Genomic DNA, 7,500 nt, shown 5'->3' with positions numbered 1-7,500 from the left:
TAAGCTGATTAGTAACTCATGGTTGATGTATTGATGAAAGTGAATGCAAGTTAGGTCCTATGTGAAGCATTTGTGACTGTTACAGGGAATTTTGATTCTTAAGATAGAATAATGTAAGGAAAAGAAATGTGAGTTTGAATCCATTTTGAAAGTTAAATCATGTTAGGTAGGCCACTAACAGGGTGTAAACTCTACCATGTGCCGTGCAGCCATTACCTTGCTGCCTTTTACTTTAGATTACCTTGAAGCTTTTTTTTTTTTTTTTATTTCCTTAAATATTAAGCTCATAAAATCGAAATTACCGAAAAATTACCTTGGAACCATGAAAATTACTTCAAACTAAGGTAATTACTTTAAAAGTTTAAACCCTGCCTACTAGGTAAACCATTTGTGACTGTACTATAAATATTTTGATTTAATAGATAAAACAAAGCAAAGAGAAATCAATCAAGTTATTCGCCCATTTTTCCCACACATAAATGAAAACAAATCATGAGACAGTAGTAGATATATCAAGAAATTCTGTAAATAGGTATTTTATATATTACTTATGCGGAAAAACCATTTAATTTTCCTTAATATGATAGCCACGGTTAGGGCATCATAAATTATAATAGTTAATACATGAACGATTTACTTAAATTGTTCCTTACGTCTTTTGTAGCTTATCTACTTCCTTATTTCATTTTCTCACTGGGATACTCTCCCTGTTGGAGCCCTTGGGCTTATAGCATCTTACTTTTCCAACTAGGGTTGTCCCTTAGCAAGAAATAATAATAATAATAATATTAAAAATAATAATAATAATAATAATAATAATAATAATAATAATAATAATAATAATAATAATAATAATAATAATCATAATAATAATAATAATAATAATAATAATAATAATATAGATAAAAACAATACTAATAATAATAATAATAATAATAATAATAATAATCATAATAATATTATAATAATAATAATAATAATAATAATATAGATAAAAACAATAATAATAATAATAATAATAATAATAATAATAATAACAATAATAATAATAATTATAATAATAATACTAAAAATAATAATAATAATAATAATAATAATAATAATAATAATAATAATTGGCTAACAGCAAAATTATCTAAAGCTATGGAGTGCAAATGTTAAATAAGAAGAAAAATAAAAGAAATGCAATTTCTCATCTTAAGGACGTGGGCTCGGTTTTTCATATATATTGAAAATCTGAACTTTATAAAGGGGACCAAATTAAGGACAATTCAAAATCTCAACTCCACATAAGTAAAACCTTCTATTATTATTATTATTATTATTATTATTATTATTATTATTATCATTATTATTATTATTATTATTATTATTAATTATAAATTATAAATTACAAATTATAAATGATTAATTATTGATTTTTGTCATCAATTAATAATTATTAATGATGTATTAACTACTAATCATTAATTAGTAATTATTACTAATTATTTATTAATTACTATTACTTATTAATAATTATCATTATTATTAATTATTATCATCATCATTATCATTATTATCATTATTATCATTATCATCGTTAAAATGTAAAAACTTCCACGAAACGTAACATAGAAAACGTAAGGGAAATTTTTAGAAAAGTTGAAGATGTCTAAGTAAATAGCTAACAAATATAGTAAGTCAAGGAGGCATTCCAAGCAAAACAACAACCACACATACACTCACACCAACGCCCACACTCACTCCCAGGTCTACGTCCAAACCCACGCCTACGTACACCCACACACACACGCCCACACAGGATATATGTTGAAAGCACCTTGATACAACGCTATTAGGAGAGACTGATACGAAGTTACAAGGGATAAATCTATAAATAGATATTTGTATTTTGAAATAGATTTAGAAATTTATGACTTATAAATAATGAAAAAAATAAAATCTAATGATTTATGAGCTATGGGTGATAAGGGCCGGAAAAGATACTTGCAAGAAAAATCCTGATTTAGAAAAATATTTCTAGCATTAATGTCGATGAAAAGCATTGAGCTGCAAAAGAGCTTTATCTAAAGTGATCATATTAAAAATGTTGTGCAAATAATCCTGCTGAGTAAAATGGTTGATTAATCTTTGGGTGATAACACGCATTGGCTGAAGGGAGGTATGAAAATATAAGGAAATTATTATTATTATTATTATTATTATTATTATTATTATTATTATTATTACTTGCTAAGCTACAACCTTAGTTGAAAAAGCAGTATGTTATAAGCCCAGGGGCTCCAACAGAGAAAATAGCCCGGTGAGGAAAGTAACGAGGAAAACTATTTCCTATACAAACTATAAAAACTTCAACTAAACATGGAGGAAGAGAAACAAAACAGAACAGTGTGCCTGAGTGTACCCTTAACCAAGAGAACTGTAACCCAAGACATTATAAGACCATGGTACAGAGACTATGGCACTACCCATGACTAGAGAACAATGGTTTACTTTTGGAGTGTTTTTCTCCTAGAAGAGCTGCTTACCATAGCTAAAGAGTCTCTTCTACCCTTAACAAGAGGAAAGTGGCTACTGAACAATTCCAGTGCAATAATGGCAATGTTTAAAAATTGCTTCATAAATTCAATGAGAATGAAACTAGTTACCTGGTATGAATGATCTAAAAGATTATGTGATGAAACTATTGATGAAAAGGATTAAGAAACGTTAGGCCTATCATGGGATCCATTGTCAGTTTTTATTTTCATGAATTGGCACTAAGCGTTTGAATTTAAATTCAGTATTTTGGGGGATTAAACACATAATTGGAAAAAATATCCCTTTATAGTATTACCAATTATCTTTGATTACTCTATCAATCCCTTTTCCTTAAAATTCTCTCTCTCTCTCTCTCTCTCTCTCTCTCTCTCTCTCTCTCTCTCTCTCTCTCTCTCTCTCTCTCAAAAGGATTCTGGATGCCTGAAAGAGAATAGGCGAGCAGGGAAAGGCCAAGGATAAACATGCATCTCAAAGGAAACTTCAAATAAGAGGAGACACTGTTCCTTTTACCGACGTTTCCATAATGTCCCTTTACGCCCTAAGCATCCTTTCATCTAGGATCTTGTAGGTATCCTACTCTTGTGTGTGTGTGTGTGTGTGTGTGAGAATGTGTCTGGTAGAATAAAATGAAGAGGCAGAGTATGAGAGGCTAAGATATGTTCTAATGGTTCTTTGTTAATAAACATAATTAAGATAAAAAAAATTTTCCAGAAATTTTAAAGTGCAGAATGAGAATTGGATATATGGATTCTACTCTTGTGTCTGTGTGTGTGCGAGAGAGAGAGAGAGAGAGAGAGAGAGAGAGAGAGAGAGAGAGAGAGAGAGAGAGAGAGAGAGAGAGAGAGAGTGTGTGTGTCTGATGGTGTCTTGTAAAATAAAAGAAAGAGACAGCTGACGAGAAGCTAAGATATAATAAGTACTGATGGTTGTTTGTAAATAGATAAAAATTAAATGTATTTCTTTTATAAATATTAAATTGCATAATGAAAATTACATATTCAACACTTGATCACATATTGTATACATGGAAGGTTTTATCGAAATTGAAAATCTACATAACAATCACGTGTCTTTCTTCTTCTAAAAATGTTAAATTGCATAGGCTAATCAAAAATAGATATTCAACACTTTTGTATCGATATTGTATATATGGAAGGTTTTATTGAAATTAGAAATTACATACCAAACATGTTTCTTATTTGTTCTTCTGCAAAGTTGTTTGATGAGAAAATTTATAACTGCTGTCTCATATATCACATATGAATCAATATTTCGTGTTGAAAAAACTCTATAATTTTTAGACTTGTAAAACTCGTCCCATTCCTATTACAAATGTAATATGAAATTAGATCATATGCATCTCTCAAAAGTCAAAATAAAATATGTACTGATATATGTTCCTCATTTCAAGAAACATCGTATCTATTCTCTAAATGGTCTGTTGTTTATATAGCGAAGATTACGGATGCCTATTAAGGATTACCAGATAGTGGATTCATTGAGGATACAATAACTATGAGAGATTACGATCGGTAAATAAAGACACAGGAAAAGTATGTTGTTTATAATTAAGGTAAAATTTGGAAGATGGACATTCCTAATTGACAATTACATGAAGCTTCCTTTCTAAACGTCTCAAAAAAAAAGAAAGAAAAAAAAATAAATAAATAAAAAAAAAATAATAATAATATGGCAGATTGTCATTCCTAATTAGCAATGCCATGAAGCTTCCCTTTCTAAACGCCTCAAAAAAAAAAAAAAAAAAAAAAAAAAAAAAAAAAAAAAAATAATAATATGGCAGATTGTCATTCCTAATTAGCAATGCCATGAAGCTTCCCTTTCTAAACGACTCAAAAAACAAGAGAGAGAGAGAGAAAAAAATAATAATTTGGCAGATGGTCATTCCTAATTGGCAATACTATGAAGCTTCCCTTTCTAAACGACTTAAAAAAAAATATATAATAATTTGGCAGACGGTCATTCCTAATTAGCAATGCCATGAAGCTTCCCTTTCTAAACGACTTAAAAAAAATAATAATAATAATTTGGCAGACGGTCATTACTAATTAGCAATGCCATGAAGCTTCCCTTTCTAAACGACTCAAAAAAAAAAAAAAATAATAATAATAATAATTTGGCAGATGGTCATTCCTAATTGACAATTACATGAAGCTTCCTTTCTGAACGAATCAAAAAAAAAAAAAAAAAAAAATGATGTTCAATTAAACAATAATAACTTTTCATGTGCTTTAAGGTTGATTCATTTGCAATGAAAAACCATTTGCAATTGTAATTCATAATTGGCAATGACAAAAAGCTTCAATTTCTAAACGGCCCAAGAAAAATAAAGAATAAACTACAATAAATTTTCCAATGTATCTGAGTGTGATTCATTTGCAACGAAAAGCCAATTGTAAAACATTATAATTATCTCGACAACGATTGTTAATAGAAGAAAACCCGGGATGCTTTCATCTCTAATGGTCCTTGAATGTTGGAAATGACGAGGCACCAATAATGGAAATTAATAGCCAGGCTTTTACTGGGGGATTAGAACAATGCCATCATCCAATTTTTTCAATAAAGTATTCAGCGTCATTATGTCCGACTCAATTTGGAGAACAATGACGTAATTCTCTGTCACACAGAAATCATTATTGCCTCAATTACCGGCGTACAAAGAACTATGGGATTTCATTCAACGAAGGACTGCGTTATATTGGCACATGACTGCTGAATAACATATCTAGATTCGTAGGTCATTCAATAAAGGGCTGTTATTTTGGCACATGACTACTGGTTAACCTACCTATATTAATAGGTACTTACTTCTCTTTACGAGATATAATAATGAAAACAAAATTACTTCAATGAATAGTCAAGTTAGTAACAATCATTTCTTTTAACTGATCGGGAAATATCCAAGAAATATTTGAAGAGAGAAAATAGGAGAAGAGAATTGTTTAATGAGCAGACCAAACAGCCCTCTGTCATTCCTAATTACTTAGACATATTTATATTATTTTATCAATTAAATAATCTATTTTCCAAGAAAATTACATATTGGAAAAGGTGAAATAACAAACAGTAAAATAAATAAGCACCAGACACCCTGTTTCGATGTTGTTACTATTCGTAAAATATCTTATTCTAATTGTTAATTACTTTTCTTCTAGTTTATCTATTTCCTTTCCTTTCCTCACTTTCCAGGTTTTAATATTAGTTAAATAACAAATTATGCACACCTATAAAAAAATTATTTCCCTGTTACAGTGAAGCAGGTACAAAATTAAACTGACGGATGGCGTGACAGACTGAGAGACCTATTTCAAAGCCCTAATGTAATTCGAACGGCTTTGAATTCGTGCGTTTGAGTTCTTGGTTTGAGCCGCATTAAACCCTAAAGAGTAATAAAACACTTTGAATAAAATGAAAAATGAATATAAAACATTAGAATAGAGATTCTTTGTCGTTTAAGCCTTCGCGATAGATTTCATATACCGAAAAGTTTTTTTAATTATATTATTATTATTATTATTATTATTATTATTATTATTATTATCATTATTATTAGCTAAGCTACAACCCTAGTTGGAAAAGCTGCAAGCTATACGCCCAAGGGCTCCTACAGGAAAAAATAGCCCACTTAGGAAGGAAAATAACGTAATAAATAAACTATAGGAGAAGTAATGTACAAATAAAATGAAATATTTTAAAAGCAGTAATAATATTAAAGTGACAATAATATATCCTATCTTATTTACAGAATTATTCACCTCCTTTTGTTAATTGTAAACTAATTTAGGGTTTTTATCATCCTATAGATTTTGAACGTTATATTTTCCAAACTACTTTACAAAATAATTAGGTCAAGTTCTATAAAGTTGAGTCTTGAAAAAAGAAATGAGTATTAAGTTTAATAATTAAGTTTTAATGTCTTTTTATATTAGTATTATCTAATAGAATATATTGAGCCATAAATTCAATATACTACTGTAACATTTGATTTTCAGTTTAAGGGCTTAAAGGTTTAAAGGCCGCTCATGAACGGGAGGGGCAAGGGACAGTGACATTACCCTATCGAGCAGGACAATGCCCTAGAGACTGACCATATATACATATGATTAGCGTCCCAGCCCCCTCTCCACCCAATCTAGGACCAAGAAGGGCCAGTCAATGGCTGCTGATGACTCAGCAGATAGATCTATAGGCTCCTCCAAACCCCCCCCCCCCCTCCTTAGCTCACAAGGATGGTGAGGTTGCAGCGACCAAAGAAATGAACGCGTCTGAGCGAGACTCGAACCCCAGTCTGGCGTTCACCAATCAGGGACGTTACCATATAGGCCACCACAAGCCGTGCATTTTTCAAGTATACTAGAATAAGTAATAATCGCACATTTTATATTGCCTTTAAAAAAAAAGTATAAATTTTTTGCTTAATAATTTTTTTCCAAAAAGAAAATACCCATAAATGTTTTTGAAATATTATAATTATACTTAGAGACTAATTCTAAACTTAAGAAAACAAAATGTTTCGAAAACTTTTGCAGGAAAGACAGAACATGTCTCGTGCTATGATGATCCCCTGCTAATAAGGTCGATTGTATGACGCAAAATATTATGTAACACGTCTTTATTGGCTTAAAACTATTGTATAACATTATCTTACCATAATCTATGGCTGGCGAATATTACCAATAACACTTTTATAAGCCCAATTTTTTTTTTCATTTGGTATTTTCAAAAGTATAGATTATTAAGAAAAATCTTGTTTTTTAGTTAGAAAAATCTAATTTTTATTATTTTGTGGTTGCATTTACAATGGAAAGCCAAGGAACGTTACAATTATTAACTTTATTATGGATAAGGTTGATAACTGGTAAAGAACAATTATCAACATTATCATAGATAAGGTTGATAATTGGTAAAGGACAATTATCAAATTTATCATAGATA

Source organism: Palaemon carinicauda, chromosome 37 (genome assembly GCF_036898095.1).
Source record: "Palaemon carinicauda isolate YSFRI2023 chromosome 37, ASM3689809v2, whole genome shotgun sequence".
In the NCBI taxonomy this organism is placed as follows: domain Eukaryota; kingdom Metazoa; phylum Arthropoda; class Malacostraca; order Decapoda; family Palaemonidae; genus Palaemon; species Palaemon carinicauda.
The sequence above is the reverse complement of the archived record's forward strand: the minus strand, read 5'-3'. Positions refer to the sequence as shown.